The sequence below is a fragment of the Photinus pyralis genome, unplaced genomic scaffold (genome assembly GCF_008802855.1).
Source record: "Photinus pyralis isolate 1611_PpyrPB1 unplaced genomic scaffold, Ppyr1.3 Ppyr1.4_LG2, whole genome shotgun sequence".
NCBI classification, from domain to species: Eukaryota; Metazoa; Arthropoda; class Insecta; order Coleoptera; family Lampyridae; genus Photinus; species Photinus pyralis.
Window position 1 is genome coordinate 27,908,187 of NW_022170403.1, and position 20,996 is coordinate 27,929,182.

Consider the following 20,996-nt stretch of genomic DNA (forward strand, 5'->3'; position numbering starts at 1 on the left):
AAAATTGGTGACCCCAGCGAAACTGCTAGACGAAGCTAGTTAATTGGAAACAATTCAAAGACACCCTAAACGAAAACTTAAAATTCTCCAATAAACTGCGAAACACAAACGGCATTGACAACGCAATTTACCAATAGGTATTCAGACCATCACCGAAAGCATAGATACAAACAACCACACAAAGCAAACCATTGAAAAAAGCGAATTATAATATACCCCCAAGGATCTGTTAGCAGTAATTGACAGAAAATGTCAAAGAGAATGGCAAAGAACTAGAGACATTCGAATGAAAAATATGAAATAACCTCGGAAATAACATAACACGTCAAGTAAAGCGAGAGATAGATGCCTATACAATATCAACGTACCAGAAATAGGTACATTAGAGAGTTAAGAGCCTGGATTTATGGAAAGCAACCCGAAGAATTTTGAGCGAAGCCCCTAAAAGATTTCAGAAACCCGCACGTAACCGAGGATGAAAAATGCGAGGCTTTTTAGAACGTACGTTTGTCCCTGTCAAACTATAAGTATAATGTGTGGTAAAAACAAATTAAAAGATATACACCTAAAGGCACATAAACCAATAATTAACAAAAAGGTGCTTAACTTTAGGCTATTTTCCAAAACCATGGAAGCATTGTATTTTAATCCGTCAATCCAACTGCGATCATCAATTGCTTGAGCGATATCTTTGAATAAAGCAGAAGTAAACTTCTTGTACCCAAAACCTTCTTCAATTTTTTTCAGAAATTCTTTGAAGTTGATGGCAGGTAGAATGAAATCTGCGAAAAATGAACTGACGTGGAGGGATGGTGACTTTTTCTCGAAGCTGATTCTCTAGTCGTGTTTGAAGAGCTTCTTCGAACAATTTTGAAGGTGTTGATAATAAAAACATGGGCCTATAACTTGTAATGAGCAATTTGTTTTTTCCAGGTTTTGGGAAAGGTAATGTTTAATGATAGAATCTTTCCTCGCCAGTAATGTGTCATTTTCCTGACTTCTATGTAAATATCTGTTGATTCCGCAAAATTAAAAAGCCTGAAACGATTGGTTACAAATTCAGAGGTTTCTTTAGATAATAATACAAATGGATACAACAATAATTTACAGAATTTTCAACAACTTTATGATCTATCATTTACAGTTTAAATGATAATAGTAACAGGTCCGGATTTTCTTTATCTAACGGATCGTAAAGCTGTCGATTAAAATTTACAAAAATCATACCAATTTTGTAACGAAACTTTTTTGGGCGAATTTCTTACAACTCACGGACTTGACACAACACATTGGGGTGGTTAGCAAGTGATTTTCAGAATGCATTCTTAAAACCCGCATGGATTATAAAGTCTATCAAACTTTGCCCATCAGTTATTATACAGGCTGATTCAAATTTAAGGGCTATCATGGGAATCTCGGAAAGAGATAGGTAGGTAGTTTAAATTTAGCTAAGTTGCGCATTATAGGAGCCCTAACACATAAATGTTCGGACATCTAGCATTTTTAAAATAAAACCGAAATAAAATAATAAAATAAAATATAAAATTACAGTCACTAAATATGTTTAATTTAATATAACTATAGTAAGAAAAAAAAATAAATAAACATACAATGATTTTTAAGTTACAACATTTGTAAAATTTTGAGTGTCCGAACATTTATGTGTTAGGGCTCGTAATACTTAACAAAATGCCGTTTTGAAAAAATTCCGACTACTTTGTGGAGATATAAATAAATAATACATTATTATGGCGACTCAAAACGGAATTTTTTTAAGCATGAAATACGCAACTTTGTCAAATTTAAACTACCTGCCTATCTCTTACAGTTCCCGAGATCCCCATGGTGGCTTTCGAATTTGAATCAGCCTCTTTCTCTAACAACCCCCAACTCAAAATGTGGAATTGTTACGTTAGTGACTCTGTTTGTCTGCCGGTGTATGCATGTATATATGTTCTTCTAGATCTCAAAAATGTATGGAAATTTTTGAAATATTTCACTTTTCTTCAAGAAGATGTATCGTTGTATCCCACTGAAATTTTGGAAAAAAAATTGTGTATTTTTTCATTCCTCGTTGAGAAAACACAAAAAAATGGTTGTTGAAAAACAAACTGTTGGCGTGTCGTCGTTGTTTTTTCGTGTTAAGAGCTCTGATATTCAAAAACATATCCGTTTTATCAAAGACTATCGTCTTTGGTTCTATTACTAAATATTGTTTACGCTGTCTCCATGAACCCTTTCGATTTTGAAATCATTCCTCCTTGAAAATCCCACACTTTTCGGAGAAACCAAACAAAAATGAAGAACAATTTACTTATTTGTCAGGCGATTTTTTTGAAATTTCAGAAATATCCCCTTTTTACTAAAAGCAAGTCGATTACTTACGATAACATGTCAAAAGTCGGCCGCGTTGCTTAATATTTCTGAAATTTAAATACTACCTCTTTTCAAAGTTCAAAATAGCATTTTTGACAGATGTATAGATTATTGTATATAAATCAGTGGTACATAAAGGTCTCGAAATATACTAGGTGGTACGGCACCAAAAAAGTTTGGGAACCGATGAAATAGAGGACAAAAAAAGAGAGAGTAATTTGAATGCATCGCCATCATAGTCATCTTGGTTCAGCAAGATCTAGTTACCCGTGGTTGTTTTGTGGAAAAATGAATGTAAACCTTTTCTTTTCATTTTTTTTGAAAAATTATGAGAAAGTCATTATTTTTCTATTTTGTCCTATACCATGCCGTAAAAATTTAATATATAACCCATAAGAAATAAGAAAGTAGTAGCTTGTATAGCTTGTACTTACATCTTGTGTGTGATGGAAAATCTGGTAACAAATTCGGATTATCTTAAGAAAGTGCCCAGGGAAAATGAACGGAGAAAGTGGGAACTGAGCAATTTGATTCAATAATAATCCTTTCAATTTTTTAATTTAATTATTTTAACTGGACTGAGATACTAAAACTAGCATGATACAATGGGAACCTACATAAATTTAAAGCTGGCATCACAAGGGATGATACTATTTATGATCCCTGCCGGCAAGTAAGTTAGGGGTAATTCGAGGAATTGTAGTTCACTTTTTCCTAAATTGGGTATCAAAAATAGATTTTTATTAGCAACAACCGTAAAGGGTGGCAAGCCTTTATGAAATAATATTATATTGTCGGAGGCCATGTACTTAATTTGCTTTTACCTGGGTTTTGTCTTTTTTTATTAGAAAATTAATTCGAGCATATTGTACAATTACTTGGGTGAAAAGTGCTCATTTTGGACATTTTTTTTATTGAATCGAATGAATAAAAACCACCTGACATTCGCTACTCAATTATTTATAGAGTGTGAACAGTTTTCGACCCTCCATCTTGTATTATATTTCTAGCATACTTTTGCATTAATTTTTATTTAATTTCGGCAAATGAATGATTTATTGGCAGAATGTTGCAAAAAGGTAGATATTAGTAAGTTAGCTTATAATAAGAATTTATAAAAATGTGCGAAATTAATTCTTGGAAACATCTGGATTATCAAATCTTCATTCCCTTTATGAATCAAACTTTGTTTTAAATATTTCATGATTTTTGGTTCTCCAGTTTTTTTTTAATTTTTTCCTAGTAGGTAATTTGATTAGGTTTTTGCATTGATTTCCCCAACCTCCAATTGATACCCTCTAGGAGTCAGTTGCCAATTATCGGGAAGTTTTGAATATTTCTGTTTTTCTGCATTGTTAGCAGCTCCAGTGGCAGTTTTCGAAGTTTGAAGGAGATGAGATGGAATTAGGATATCCATATTATGTAATATCCCATACAAGTTGTTGATGGGATCATTGTCAATCCATCTGGTCGTTTTCCATCATCTCTAAAGATATCGTGGAGTTACAGAGTAGCAGGGGTTCCAGCAGAAATAAAGGCTCTTTTCGATGAATCGTTGAGTGTGATATGACGAGGGATACGACCTTCTTAAACAGAGCATCTTAAACCAAGTTCGTCCATTTCTTTTCTGCATATACAGATAGATTCGGGGATGATACATTTCGCTCCGATCCTGAGACTCAGATAAATCTGTAGTTGTATATTAGATAACTTGTTACCCAGGGAAAAGGTGGTATTGCATGGAGCCAACGACCTGAATCCTTAGATGCAGTGTCAATGAGACGGGGAGAGTCAATAAGGGATGGAGGAACTCTTCTTCATCAGTACATCAAAGGATTTTTGAGCCAGAGTGTTCAAAGCTTTTTGATTTTTTTGATCTTTTATGGTAAATTCATTGTCATGACTGAAACTGTCTTCATATAATTGTCTGATGGTTTGTTTTTCAATATTGTTGAGATCAATTCTAGGTTAGCAAAGTAGGATGAGCAATAAGCTGGTATTGAAAGTTGCAATGTTCTCCTAATCCCTAATCCTCCCATAGTTACAGGGGACTTGCCTGGATCCATTGATCTCTAAGGTCTGATTCTACAATGAAGGTATATACCGAGAATAAGCTATACCTAGAATAAATGTCGACGGTTGCGTTGGTTACCATTGTGTCAACCAATGGCATACATGATGCTATGGCAGTTATTCCAAGAATATCTTATTCTCCGTAAAAGTGTAATTGTAAAACCGGCCCTAAATTTATCATTAGTGATTTCCTCCAGCAATGAACGCGATATCCTTGAAGGATTCAGGATGAAGCCAGCATGGAGAAGTTCTTAGGATGTACATTAGTTCCAGGATTTCAAGAGCGTTTTTTAAGGAAAAAAATACGGGATGGGAGTCCAATAGTTTCAGTCTCTCTCCCAGCAGTTTTAGCTTGTTTTTCTTATTTAAAAGTATTTTTGGGATTCCTTTAGGAAGGATAGCAGCCGCAAGAAGTTCTAAATCATCATTTCCAGTGATATCAAATTCTCCTGAAGTTCACATTTAGAGAGATTTTTAATGTTTTTTGACAGGTTTGTGCTTACAACTCGAAAACTATCAACTTGTCGAAAGTAACTGTTCTAATCATAATGAAAGTACATAAAATTTCCTACAGATTCCACTATTTAGTTTTTTTCCTCGTTGAACCGTTCGAGCTCAAGCACCAGTTGAAAATCAACGTATTTCGGCCGTTTCCACAAAACACACTTTTTCACACTAAAACCCTAGATTATTATTAAGGGCTGTCAATTACTGATTTTCTTGCATTAACCGACTATTATTTAAATTCTATCTGTAAGGATGATTTTTTCACAAATTACATAACGTTCAAATTGTTTATTGATGTCCAGAATTGTATGACAAGTTAATTTCTAACGAAAAATATATCATATTATTATTACGTTATTTAAAATATTATAATACTTATATTGTGCTATCCAAAACTATTCCCACCCTGTTAACTTCTGAACCAGATGAAAAAAATCACGAGGGCAGACCGTAGTATGTTTGTATAATTATTGTTGAATTTTGGAACGTGATGCTGTGATCATTATTAATTCAAAAAATTCAAATCGCAAAAGGGAATATTGATTTCCTATTTAAAGACCTTATTTCTCCCGGCCCGGTGTTCTGAAATCACGACGGGAATTTTTGAACTTTTATCAAAATTATTCAAATTATTTCTTGATTATTGATGTGTGACTTAATTCTGATCTGGGGGGAAGATTTAAGGTATCAGAAGGGAACATTAGAAGATCTTTCCATTTCTTCTTGCTGTTGTTTTTAATAATTCTTGAGATTAGTGAGTTAAATTATTCAGCTACCGACTGCTCTGCCAAAGTTTTCAAAGTCTCGAGCATTTTGGTATTTTTGAAATTGTGTTTTTAGCGGTTTTTAGTGTGTTATAGAACCCTTTCTACAATTTTGGTCTTTATTTCAAGATGCACTGAAAAATGAATTTTAAATCCTAAAGAGGTACGCAATTGCTTCTTACATACACCTTCGCATATTGGTGACATTCTGTTCCAAAGGACTTTTATTTCGGGTCTCGATTTGAAGGCACAGAGCCTTTTTCATCTTTTGATATTGATTGTGACATGTAAGTTTTTTTTTCGGCAACAAGGTGCTAACTCATTTTGACATTTTGCCGTAACTCCTGCTGATTTCTTTCACGTTTTATGGTGTAGGAATAAAATAAAAACCAAGTTTAATCGCCGCGTCAAATAATTTTTGAATTATTTATATGCAAATATTTCCTTAATGGCAATTAGGTAGATGTAAATTCAGCTATGAAAATATAAAATAGGCAAGTCTGGTTTTCTATAAGAATTTTGGACCAGGAATTACAAGATTAAAAAGGAACATTTGTATGTAATCTAAATCAATAAAACTAATTTAATTGGTTAATTACAGGCCACGATGGTATGTATAGGTGATTATTATAGACGAAACCTTTAGTAAAGTGATTATAAATGTAAACCGTCTACCCACATCACTATTAGCTGAAGTAAATGTCGCCACTTCGGCAAGTCGAGCAACACGCCTCCACAAAATTAAATAAAATTAGTGTCCATGTAAAGAGATTAGGACCACCATATACCTTCGGGCAGAAGAATTCATTCAAGATTTTTATCTACCTGGCTAACATTAACATTTACTATGAAACAGGTCCGTAATTGTCAATCTTACACGTTTTTCCTATTAATGAATAATAAATTTCGTCGATCCATCGTTACTTCTTTCTTATTAAAGTGTTGCCAAAATGAACGCGTCAAATTTACCAACTAAAAGTATAAATGTCCGACCTTTCAATAATATAGTAGTACGGTTCTGAACGCAGGGGGTTCATTCATAGAAAAAGCTAGGTATAGAAATTGATATAATTAAAAGCGAACTAACTTTTGCGATTTTTTGTAAACGGTAATTTGTACGAGGTATGGAATTTGTGTGTCGTTTGGGGTAATTATGCGGTATCAGTACCGTTTCCGGTGAATTAGGATCTCGAAATTAGACTTACAAATTTTACAAATCTCGCGCGATTTTAAGAAACAATTTTCCTCAAATTCCACGATCTTAAAACACGATTATTATAATTTGTCAAAACATTCCCAAGTGACGTCTCTTTCTTCTGCCGAAGCAAGGAAAAGCCCATGACAAACTATAAACAAACGTGTCATCATACAAAAATGAAGAAGTTAATTTGTAAAGTCAAAGAGGCACATCATTTACCCCCATATTGTATAATTTATTAGCTTTGGGCTAATATTATTATACCCTTGCTTATATTTACTATTATTTATTTTAATAAAAATTTACTCCTCTCTCGACCATTAATTTGTACACAAAGATAATGAATAGTATAACACTAATATTTTCAACCAACTACCGCCCTACTTTCTGACTCCTAATCAAAAGAGGGAGAGGGTGGAACTGGTTTTATCCTTCATGGTACTCTAATGAAAGGTCTCAACGAGGAATTAATTTCTACCAACCATCCCATCCTCCTCGATCCTCAAGAACAGATTGTCGGAGGAAAGTGCCCACACAGGCAAAATGAATTGCCTTGCATAAAAAGTTTAAAGGGCTGGAATGACACTAAAGGCATTTCAGGGACTTTTAAACCTGCTTAAATATGTTTAAAGGATCTATAGCACATGAAAAGATGCTATTTGAGTTGGAAATCCTAACGCGGGCCTTAATTTATGAATTTTTAAGAGAATAACCTCAAAGTGTCTTCCAAATGCTTTTACAGTTCATAAGATTTTCTACCCTTTTTAAGAGCTGAGCGGCTAGGACAAATTATTTATTGGTCATAAGAATCCAGAGAAAAGTTTAATTAATTTTTGTCGCCTACACAGAATTTAGAGGGAAAGTTTCATCTATGTAGCTTTCCTAATGTAGCTTTTGTAAAATGTTACTCGATAGGTGATGCTTCCTAGTGTTTGTACCTATTCGGCTATAGAAAGAACCATTTCATTTACATTAAGTTGATAGGTATATTGGTTTATAGGGTGTTTAAAATGAAATGAAGACGCCATCGCTCTGGTATCAGTTAAATTTCTGGCATTATCTAAGCGTATATAAGTAATGATTAAAAGAATAGGATAGGATATAATAAACGCCACTTAAAACTTCTACTTGAGAGCTAAATTGGTGGACGTGAGAAGAATATAAGATAGGGAGACGATAAATTGAATCTTTTACTAATCGTGGACGCACCCTTCGTGTTAAAGAGTCCTAATTGTCGCCGACAATGTCTTGTTGGCGCGCACGCTTATCAACGTTTCCTACGTGCTGCGGATACCTTAATTTTCAGGCCCACGTTTTCAGATATATCGCCCTCTCATTTTTATACCCCGACAATTGCATATTCGTCTCGTTCTAACGCTAGCAAATGATCGATCGATGTTGTTTATCAATACATACAGTTTGTCAAGTGCTTGTTTTTTAAATGAGATGGGATGGGTTTTTGGTAATGGGTTCGCTTGCTTCGTTTATCCGCGCCCCCTTTAATATATATTCCCAATTTTAAATTTCAGTATTGATTCGTTAATTTGTAAGTAAATTGCTGTCTATAAAGGATTGGTGTTTTCCCGTAACGTTCTCGTTGATCATCCAAAGATTTGGTTTCACTTTCACTGCAACAGATTTTTGTAAATATACCTAATAATCATCATTATTACGTACCCCACCTTAAAATGGGTTAGTATTAAAGTATTCCGATATGGGCTGAATCGCTCTTTTACTGGTAAATCTGTAATTTTGATGTAACATTTGTTTTATTATAAGGGGCAATTATATTAGTGGTTCATTGTTGAGGTTGACACCAAAAAAATTTGTCTTAATAATGTACAAGTTTAGACAATAAGATGGTTTTCGCGGTGTTTGCTCAAATCAAAATTGGTCAGTTTTCGTTTCTCAAGCGTCTTAAAAACAAGAATGTGACATTAAATTTAAAATGATATTTGAAATCTGCCCAGAATCTGCAAAACACTTCTTTCTGTCTATACTAACTGGTATACAGATGGTAACCCCCGAAATATGGATCATTATACAGGGTCGCTGATAAGTCTGGAAATGGTCGATTATCGGGGAAAATATAGAAGATATCCAAATATGTTTGTACAAAATGTTAAGGGATTCTTCAATGTCTACTAGGAAGTAATAATTTTAATTATACAGGGTTGCTCATATAGGCGCGGCTTTTTTTTAACGGAACACCCTGTATATTATTCAATATTTCAATTCTTCTCTGAATTTTAAGCAAAATTTGTAATAAGCATCTAAATTCAATTGTTTCCGGGTTAACGAGTTTTGAAACTAAACGCTATTATTCTGAAATTCATTAATAATTGAACAAAAAACAATAAATAATGATTCCAAACGATCGTAACTTCACAAACGGTTATTTTCAGAACCACACTATGTTTTTAAAAGAAATTCGTGATGTCATAAATTATTATTCTTTATTTAGTACATTTTAAAGCAATACGTTTTATTTTCAAAACTCGATAACTCGGATACAATTGCATTTGGGTACATTATGCTTCTTACAAATTACGAATTAAGACAATGATTGAAATATCCAATAATATACAGAGTGTTCCGTTTAAAAAATGCAATATTGCCCCACGCCACTTTATTTCTTACCTTGTATATTTTCCCCGATAATCGACCGTTTCCAGACTTATCAGCGACCCTGTATAATGTATGTGTCTGTATGTAGAAGGATGCACACACCTTGATACACAAATAAATAATGCTGACACTTCTGTTCAAAATTTCCTGCCAGGGCCGAGGAAACCCTTCTCTTCGGGAGCCGCCTTAAATGGTCTTCTTGCCTACGTTTGATTACAGATATATGTGGTGTCCCAACTACAATTTGTACCCCACCCCCTCTAAAACTCGACGAAATAAATGTTTTAACAAAAAACCAAAAACCGGTCGATTCTTATATCGTTGCGTTGGTGCCAATAATTCTTGCAACCTTTACAGGGGATACATTTCAGGGTGGTCGCCGAGCACTTTATTTAACTTTTGACTGTTTACCCTAAAGTTAACTTTTTGTCTCAAAGTGTGTCCACGGCTAGCTTACTTCATTAAAATGACCTTGTCCCAACTGCTTCAGTAAAATGTATTTTTACAAAATTAAAAAAAGCAAATCTCTTGCGCTTTCGACCACCTTGATGGCAAATAAATACACAACTATCAAAACAGGCCCGTAGCCAGTATGAAGCAGCAGGGTGGCCGGTACTTTTCTAGGTGGGGCTTAGCCGCACCTGGCTACCCCCTAGCCACGGGCCTGTATGAAAATATTGAAATTTAAATGAATCAATTTCCACTTTTTTCTACAGTCATATAAAAGGAAAGTTCATGTTCCTTGAAAAATCCAATATTCAAAAAGTACGATATACGAAGTCCGCTGGTCACGTCCTACTTTACTATAATTTAAACAACCCTTTAAATGGACGATAATAATTTTAATAGTAATATATGTTTGTTTTACACACACAGATTGAAAACCTAAATTTGGCATATACAGGGTGCCCATTATGTATGGAATATAGTATATATCTTGGTAAATATCGAATGTATACGAAATTTTTGAGCTGTTTAACATTTTATTTCCCATAATAAAGCAGCATACAGTTGTTTTTATTTCAGAAAATACATGACTAACGAAAAACATTTCAATTTTTTTAAAATTGCAGTGCACCTGTTCATTAGGCTCATTTGATACATTTTTTTGAACTTTTTGGAAAGTATAAATAAAAAGTTTATACGACTAGGAAAGGGATTTCCTTTAAAAGAAAGGTTTCCTCCATCAAAATAAAACAAATGAATGTGTACTTTTGGTACCATGTTATTGTTCATTTCATTTTTTCTTCAAGGTTTAATAAGAAAGTACACCTTCATTTTTTTAATTTTGATGCAGGATATCTAGATTAATGTTATTGACGTGATAATAAGTTTTTTTGAAAAAATTTCTTGTATTAGGGTACTAACATGTTATATCTTCGAAAAGAGAAAGAAAATCGCTATCAAATGAGCCTAATGAAAAGGTGCACTGCAATTTAAAAAAATTCAAATGTTTTTCGTTACTCATTTATTTTCTATATTATATTTACTGTATATGATTTGATACCTAGAACATGGAATCACTGGCCAACAAACTTTTCCACTTTTGGGAAAGTATTTAAATAGTTTTGTACTAAGTACTTTCCTAGTACTTATTTAAATACACTTGACTATTTAAATACTTTTGGAAACTATTTAAATGCTCTTGAAATATTGAAGAAATCCTGCAGTAGGTACTATACAGGGTATTTATTAAACATACGGCAAAAAAGGGGGCTATTCCTTGGACTATTCTAAGGATATTTTGTCCTTCGATGATTTTTGATAGGGCGCTTTCTATCGAAGATCGGGGCGAAAAAGAATTTCGACAATAACAATATATTACCAAAAAAAATTAACATGTAATGTTTCTTAATCTACATGAACCGTTCAAAATGACTACCCCCCGCTCGGATGCAAGAATCCAAAATTCTCCTCATCGACTCACGAACTCTTTCAAAAACACCAGGATCGTTTCTGATTGCGTTACACCCAGCAATTATCCTATTTCTCAAATCAAATCAAAGCGCCCTATCAAAAATCATCGAAGGACAAAATATCCTTAGAATAGTCCAAGGAATAACCCTTTACATTTTTGCCGCATGTTTAATAAACACCCTGTATAGATATAGTTTTGGAAAATTAATAGTATGCCTATAAAATACTTTCAGAGAGCTTCTTGTAGCTACTCAATAGGTAAAAGTAGGTGTGTAGCATACTTCCTACTCCTGTCTACTCGCCTGCTCTTCTGGTGTGAGTAATCAATGTTCCTGAAATAATGTATAAATTGTTACCAAGTTCGATAATAGTTTTACATACTAAGTCATGAAAGTGGTCGTTTACATGACGCGGAGGAAAGTGAAATAGGTAGGTTTTTGAATATATGAACTTAGGAGTTACTCTAAAGGCCGAATCGATGTAAACTGCGAGCATTTTCAAAATGGTGGCACTTCCGGAAATACCGGAAGGAGCTAGTAACTTGGTTATTTCCAATGGCCACCCCTATTTGTTATTGCATTTTTGGATTGTACGTAAAATTTCAGTTCTTTTGATATCCACATGTCGTTATCTACAATTTATGGTTTTTAAATTATTTTGACTTTTAATTAAAAAAATGGCGGATGCAGACGGTACCTTGAAAATTGATTACTTGAAAACGGTTGCAGAGAACGAATAGAGCTTTCTCTTAGTGTACTTAAAAAAATGTTATGTTGCGTACGACCGCACCTGTTATGTAGATCCAAATTAAAAAAATTTCAAAGACTAAAAACTGCGCAGATTTTTCTTGGTGTCAGAGCTATAAACTACCGAATGCAAAAATAACGAACTAAATATGTTGAAAATTGTAGGAGTAGGCCTCGGTCGGACAGACGGGCGAACGGAGAAAGTGACCATAATAGCGCCTTCCAACAATTATCGAATCGAATTATTTCAGCAATCCCTAGACCTCAAAACAGTTCAAAACCGTTCTTTCAATTTATTATTACAATCTCGGTTATTTCACGTAATTCAAAAATTTAAAAATATAACCAGGAACTGTATATCACAATATTCAAAACTTGATGTCTTCTATATGGAGTGTATGGAAAAGTTTGTATAATCACAACATAAGCGAATCCCACAATCTTTTGCAATAGGCTTTTGCAATAAAAGGGACTGAATTTCTTTTCCTTTTTGAAAACAAAATTTTGAAGATTAACTCGGGTATTGCAGGGAAAAATCCTGAGACCTGTAACGGATGGGTACAAATAAAAGGGTGGTTCAGTAATTCTTCCCTGAAAAAGGGTTGCTAATTTTTAATGGTACTTTAAAAAGTGTCGGAGACTTTCTCAGGTTGGTGGTGTAAATTCCTCTGATACTTTCTTCGTCTTGTTACGTTGAAATGCCTTGGAACTCACCTTTTTGGTACTTTAACTTTCAGCTAGCTCAAGTTGGTATAAAATTAGGAAATAATTCAGTTCATTCAATAACGAAAAGTTTGTAAAATGCTCGGTAAAAAGGTTTATGGCGACGCACGAATACAAAACGCGTTAAAGATAGAGTGCATAACATGCAGAATGTAAAGAAAAATAATAGGTACTTACCTTTGTTTTCACTGCAGCCGGAGCCACTCGCTGACCTTAGTCGTATGATACGGTTATGGTCTCAGATCCAAATTTCCTCCGATTTTGCTCTCTGGTGAATTTTCCGGAGTGGTTTCGGATTGTGGGACATCCCGACTTTCACTGGATATCTTCCTTGTAGAGATACTCCCAAATTTAATTCTGGGCGGTGAAAAATAACTGGTTAAAAGAATCTCAAAATGAATCATCGATGCGGCTGACGTAATTCTTCTTACGCAGATTGACCAAAGCTTTTATTCGTTCTTGCTGAAAAGAGAGATCTTCACTACACTTCTTTACGTAAACTGGACTTTTTAATTTACCTAGCCCTTGCCACTAAGGACCATCCGCTTTTAAAACACAAATTTGTACCGCTCATTTACAAATCACAATTTTCACTCTACTAATATCTAACCTCTTTCGAAGTCAGTCGGCGAATAAATCATTAAAATAACAGCGAGCGACATAGGTACTTATCGTAAAACCGTTGAGTAATGCAACCCAATGTCATCTGTTATTTTACATACTAAACGTATATTGACCTTTGCTTGCACTGCAATATAATTTTACATTTAGGATATACGGAAACATTCAAATTTTTGTCGTACAGTAGGATAGTAAACAGGAATTAAACTTTTAATAAAATGTTGCAGATCCGATGATTTTTCATTTTAAAACTACATCATGATATTTAGAAATTTAACCAGTTGTGAAAAGTAAAATATTTCGCAAAGGGTGATGAAAAGTATCACTTTAAATGTCAAAATTAGAAAAAATATTGTGTGAAACACGTTGGAAAACACTACTATTCGTAACTCGCAGAAATCCGCTCGTGCTTTTCCCAACCAACTATTATGGACCCACACTGGTCGCCTCGGTTACTATCTCGCGAATCCTATTAATTTTTTCACCCAGATTAATTCCACCTATTTGGTGTTAAGAAGTACTGCTTCAACATGTGTTTTATTGTGCCCATAGGAATCGTTATACTCGCGAAAGCCCAGAAGAAAGAGGTGGTGCTTTCCCACTGAAGTTTACGATTTAAGCGTGATCCCATGCTGGCTTGCAATTGTAATCGAAAAACACTAATTAAGAAAACGAAATTTGTTGCCAGATATCTCGGCTGGAAAGGGTTCCGAACCCATTAAGAAACAATGCACCATTAAAATTAAACAAAGCCGTCAAGATTAGCTTAATTTCCATCATGGTTGGCAAATTTATTTTTGAAATTTCCACCAAGAATATTATATATTTGGAAAACCATTTCAAGCTACTAAATTTTGATACTCAAATTGAATGCTACCGTTAGACTTTTGGGCAATTACTATGGGCTACGTACAGTGTTCAAAGGGCCCTCCTTTATGAGAAATGCACATATCGCATCTCTTTCTAAAAGATCTTGTTGCACCCAGGAGTTGTAGTGGTCAAACTTCTTCAAACGCTCTTTCTACATATTCCCGTAATTCGTTCTCAGTTGGAGAAGGATATTTATAAATTTATTTTTCAAAAATCACTACGAAAAGAAATCCAATGGGTTTCAGTCGAGTGAACGTGCTATCCATTTTATTGGGCCCTGCATTCCCATCCAATTATTAGGTACGAGATCATTTAAATAATTTCGAACAATTAACGCATTATGAGGTGGGGCACAGTCTTGTTGAAAAACAATCGTTCGTCTCTCTTCTAAAGGAATGTTATCGAGTAAATCTTCCACTCACTCACTAAAAGACATTACACTGTAATGTAAATTTAATTACCTGCCTTACTTAATTACAATTATTTATTAATGAGTTTATAACTCCTTATTGACGGTGACTAATCCTTTATCGATTTCATGACGCCTTGCTGGCGCTCCAATGTCGGTCTGGAATATTCGCTACAATACACATGTTTTAATTCTATAATTTAAACGAGTCTCACATACAATTTTTTCAATACAGCATATCTTTTCGTTACCAATTGCAATTTTGTATCTGCATCTTTCTGGCAGAATGTTGTTAGGAACACAAAGATATGGGACTCCAAGAATGATATTCTTTGAATTTAAAATCGATTATAAGATCCACCATTACCCATATACCTATGAAAGCATAAACATTTCCAATGTTAATTTCTAGGCAAGTAAAAATCTCAGTTTGGTGACACGTAAAATTCACATTTACTACTGTATGATAGAATTAAGTGAATAGGAAAACCTAATCATAAAATGGCTTTCCAATTAAAAAAATAATGAGCCCAAATTTTAAAATTTCGTTTCTTAGTTGTACGTCCATCGTCATACGAGGTATAGTCAAAAGGAAGAGAAAGCTGCAGATCTAAAATCTGGAGAGTGCATAGAAGACAAAATCTATAAGAAAGGCACTAAAATTTAAAAAAGTGTGTAGGTACAATTGTTTATTAAATCTTCAAAAACAATTATTGTACTCCGTAATTGTACGGACTGATTCTCTTCGCGCTAAAATAAAGATCGCTTATCCATCTCAAGATCAATCTTAACGCGCATAATACAAAAGGCGAAGTGAACGTAGCGTTTGATTGCTGGGCACAAAGTTTATCAAGTTACATCCGCCGCTGTTTCTTAAAACTTGCTAAATAATGGTTATGTGAAAGAGCCACAAATGCATATATAAGTTAACACAATTTCACGGTAGACGGCCACCAAAACCACATTGTGTATATTCTTGCATTAATATGCAAGAGATATAACTGTTACGCTTCTACCTTTAAATGTTCGTAAGTGGTTTAGCGATTATTATAACATTTATTCTTTGCGAACTTTAAAATGTTACGCAAGCCTTACTTTAAGATAAAATCGGTTTAGGTATTATTGTTATGTTATGTTGCAGTTTTATTGAACGGAACGTATAACGTATAAGCCAACATCCTCAAAATCAAGAGGTATCCGTTCGAAAACTATTCTTCCGTATTAAGTATTTTGTCCTCTTCTTCAATTTTGGAAAGCACTTAGTAATGTGAGTCTACTAATGAAGAATATTTCGATTTTTGCGAGGAAGGTACTGACATTTTGAGTAACTTTGGAGGCCTTAAAGCCTTCCTGCAATATAATCTTTCGTTTGAATTTGATGAGCACGATCCATCTTAGATGTTCTAATTGAATCTAGAGTCCTTGGAAACACGGAAAAGTACGAATTTGTTTCTCGTGTCATCACACAGTATTTTTTTCTCTAAAAAACTTCTTTAGACTTTTGCTCTAAAATAATTAGGGGAGCTAGTAATTGACTATAAAGAAATTATCATTGACATCCCTGTGCTGCGTTGTGCTAGGCACCACCCTGTATAAGGAATCAAATGTAATGAATTTACGCCAACTTTACTCTAACAAAATCCTCCAGTTCAGAAAAACATCCAAAATGACTGCCCAACATGCACTCTCATTTATACACGCCAGGAAGACCATAATATACTTTTTCCAAGGTCTGAAAAAACAATCGGTAAACGATGTGCTCAGTACATTGCTCCAAGGCTTTATTCCATTCTACCGCGCGAAACGAAAAAGATATCTACCTATACCGCTTTCACGAAAAAAGTTCAGGTGTGGATACTGGAACAGCGCTATGTACTAAGTATTTCGCGAATTGTTAATTGAATTGTTTAGTTTAGTTTATTATTTTTAGTATTTTTTTTATGAAATGAAGTCAAGTTTGATTTATATTTTTTTTGTAAATGCCCCATATCCATTACAAGTAGTTCAAACGACTTCGGATTTTGGCAATATTTATTTTTCTTAGTTTCCTTATGTAGGTATCTTTTGTATTCGGCTATATAGTATAAAAATAAATATATTATGTATTATTTCCTTCTCTTAGGTGGTCAACAGGCCTTAACAATGTCAGTCAATTTTTTAAACATATGTTTAAAGCACGCGAGCGCTGAAAGTAATGCACCTGCATCTGAAAAAAGATTATGCTCTATATTCAATGTGGAATATCGACGTAAATAACGAAAATACAAAAAAAGTGCGTACCATCTTTTTTATACAAAATTTTATTATCTTTCTTTTTTCATATAAAATTTTACTTGCTAGAATGCACGGTTACCGAGATATCAGCGAGAAAGTGATTTGGAGCACCTTTTTTCCAAGATGGCGGCTCGAGCCATTGGAGTTTTGGTCCCGACTTTTAGTATGTTCGAATACAAGCCCTAATGTACCTCTATACCAATTTTCAGCTTTCTTTCAATTATTTCCGCTATTTTTCCTAATTTGACTGGCCTATGTTACAAGAGGCAAAAGAAGACAGAAGGAATTTGGAAGCCCAATTCAATTCATCATTTGAATTCGCACACAACAAAATAGATGAACAAAGTAAATTGATAGAAGAGCTGTCTAGAAAGTTAGACGAGTGCTTAACAAATTTTGAAAATCTGTCCCAAGAGAACGTGTAGCTAAAAGAAAAAATATGCAACTGGAAGCAAGAATTGAAGACGTGGAGCAATACAGTAGATCGAACTGTCTTGAAATTTTTGGTGTCCCAGAGGAGAAAGGAGAGGACGTGTACGAGATAGTAAGGAAAGTGGGATGTCTCCTTTGACATGAACATAAATAGGGAACAAATTGATGTATGTCATCGATTAGGGAAACCACGCGATAGTTTGTCGACCGGCCGGTATAATAGTAAAGTTTGTGAGGAAAGAAGAAAAGATGAACATGATCGCCAAAAGGAAAGTGAAGAGGAACTTATCTACTCAGCAGTCGGGGTATCAACATTAACGAGAGTCTCAGCCCTGAACGGAGGAAATTACACTCAGTAGCGCAGGAGGCAAAAAAGATGAACAATTACGCTATCTATGGACACAAATCGCAAGAATCCTCATGCGGAAGGACCAAGGAACAACAGTGGTTCGGATCTCTACAATGGACGATCTAAAAATTAAAAAATCTGTAACCTTTGCTATCTTCTTCATATTATTTATAAGGATGCCTTTGTTTAGTTCAAATTACTTAAAGTACATTAGTCAAAATGTCCTTTTTTCTCTTTTCTTTTTGTTTTTTACATATGTTTGTAAGTATCTACAGTTTAAATCAAAATTATTCATTTTTAGAGTTAAATATTGTCGATCATGGTATAAAGGGTTTTTGTGTTTTTCATCAAAACTTGAGAGAGAATTTTGGTAAACTCCTTTTATATTTAAATTCTTTAAAAAAAACTCCCGGAAATAATAATACTATCGGAGATCTGGATTTCAGATTCGGAATTGGGACTTTTCACAATTGAAAATTATAATCAATTTGGTAACTGCAACGAAACATATAGGGCAGGAGGGGTGATAGTTTTCGTGTTAAAAAAATACGCAGTACGAGCAAATTCATTGACAATGACAACTGCGGACACAATTAAGTTAACAGTTCACATTGACTGTCCAATAGCTCTGTCTTATTGCAGTCTATCGTCTTCACGCTTTTCATGTAAATATGTTTTTGAGCCAATTAAATGAAGAATTATCAAAATCTAAGGAGAAAAATCTACTTTTTGTTGGTGATGTCAATCTCTGCATTCTGGAGGCATCGATAATTGTAGACGACTGTACCAACTATTAATGAGCAGTTATGGTTTTGAGCAACTAGGGGAAACAGATGTTTAGACCACATGTACTTGAGAACCCGAGATAATCTTCTGTCCAACTCATATGTTTTAGAGTCTGGTAGAAGTGACCACGATGTAATTATTTGTTCCTTTCTTTTTAACTACAAAAATACAAATCAATTCAATAACACCCAAACTCAATATACGACAGACTATAAACAAATGCAGTCGTTATTAAGCAAAGAAGAGTGAACCTCTGTCTTCGCTAGCAATAATGCTTCTGAAGCATTTGAAAAATTTTTAATATCCTATAAAGATATTATTGACAAGTCAACCTTTACTCAAACAAAAAATCAGGAGTTAAGTTGCTGAAGCCATGAACGAGCTTTGTGAGAGAGTGAAACATAGAAATCTGTTGTATAAAAAATTAAAGAAAAATCCTAAAAATTTAAAATTAAAACAGTGCTTTCAGTCAGTCTCCTTAAAGCTGAAACAAAATATTCAAACTCATAAAAGCAACTATTATTTTAAACTTTTTGAAACCAACAAGGGTGACACCAAACTGTAAATGGCATCTTAGGTCAAAGAAATGAAAAAAACAGCATTGACTGTATTATGAAAAATGAAACTCCAAACATATTGATATATGACAACCTAGAGATTGCAGAAGAATTCAATCACTTTTTCACCATTGTTGTAGGCAGGCTTTTGAAAAATCTTGACCCAATTGATGGTTTTAATGTACGCATACAGGGAGACTTTCCCTTCAATACATATCGGTAACTCTTTCTTTCTCTTGCCCACCTGTAAATATGAAGACTCCGATATTATAAATAATTTAAATGCCAATAAATCACCTGGTATGATGGAATCTCATCCCGAACCATCAACATGTCCAAAAAGTATATTAGTTCAGTACTCTCGTATATTTTTAATCTAAGTTTTGAAACAGGAGAATTCCTTTGCAAATTAAAGACAGCTGTTGTAATTCCGTTACATAAAAAAGGAGATTCAACATATTTGAACAATTATAGGCCCATTTCACTGCTATCCGTCTTTGCGAAAATATTGGAAAAGCTAGTTAAATCTAGGCTGCTTAAGTTTTTAAATTCAAAAAATTGTTTAAGTTCAAACCAATGTGGAATTCTTGGGAAAAAATCTACCGAGGACGCCTTACTATCGTTTTGTATCAAAATATACAATGGAATCAATTCAAAATTAAACACGGCTGGTTTGTTTATCGATATGACCAAGGCATTCGACTCTGTTGATCATAATATCTTATTAGCTAAACTGCAGGATGTAGGAATTCGAGACGTTGCAAAAACTTGGTTTAAAAGTTTTTTAACTGAAAGAAATCAATGTGTAAAAATAAAAAACGAAACAAGTTCTCTTCTGCCGATCTCGTCGGGAGTACCGCAAGGTTCGGTCCTTGCACCAACATTATTTATTTTATACAAAAATGAATTGTGTTTGGTAAATTTTCAGGGTGCAGTGACTTGCTTTGCAGATGACACTGCGTTAAGCTATTCGGCTAGTAACTTTAGTACACTAAAAAAGTGCGGGGGTTATAGGTTTCAACCTTGCATTTTGTGATAACTTTATGAAACTTTCAGAGGATGTTCTAGACACCCTAAGGTTCAATTTCAGCTATGCCGCCACCTTCGCAACCCCGGACGGCACTTGCTATAGCGGGTTTCTTAAGTGCAAGGTAGCATTTCAACACCCGCCCATAAAATGGGTAAAAAATGCTCTAAAGTATTTATTGAGACTTTACAATGCCGAAAGGAAAGTTAACGATAACTATGGCACTAAAATTATTGAACCCTATCTTGAGAACACTCGTCTCCGCAGTCGCACAATTCGGTGCAGGGCATGTCGGACTTGACAAAGCTGCATATTTGTGTGCAACGTTTCTTAAGAGAGGCGGTAAGTAGGCGAATAGATGAATTTACAATTGAATCCATATTCAACAAACAAACTTAATCTACATACATTCGCAGGACATGTATGGGGACATTGCCTCCTGGCGCAACAGCAACTTCCGGATCCATGTGATTGGGGTTGGAGAAACTCGAGTGAAGATCAAGAATGGGAGCCTGTCTGGACTTTAAAACCTCCACTTCCAGAAGCTTTTGTAATCTTAGTAAAATGTGGATGTAAGAAAGGTTGCACACAAAGATGCAGCTTTGTCAAGTCCGATGTGACCTGCACCGAATTGTGCGACTGCGGAGGCGAGTGTTCTCAAGATAGGGCTCAATAATTTTAGTGCCGTAGATATTGTTAACTTTCCTTTCATCATTGTAATGTCTCAATAAATACTTTA

The 20,996-nt window shown here is 34.4% G+C and overlaps 1 protein-coding gene across 1 annotated transcript in view; it reads right to left on the minus strand.

Moving 5' to 3' along the window:
* The window catches only part of LOC116163596, a 191,152-nt gene extending 177,656 nt beyond the window's left edge, over nt 1-13,496 (minus strand). The window contains exons 1-2 of the mRNA XM_031477610.1: nt 13,451-13,496; nt 13,110-13,394 (exon numbers count right to left, since the gene is read on the minus strand). The gene's annotated coding sequence lies outside the window, so the exon portion shown is untranslated. The remainder of the gene's footprint in view (nt 1-13,109; nt 13,395-13,450) is intronic.
* Nucleotides 13,497-20,996: the final 7,500 nt, after the last annotated feature.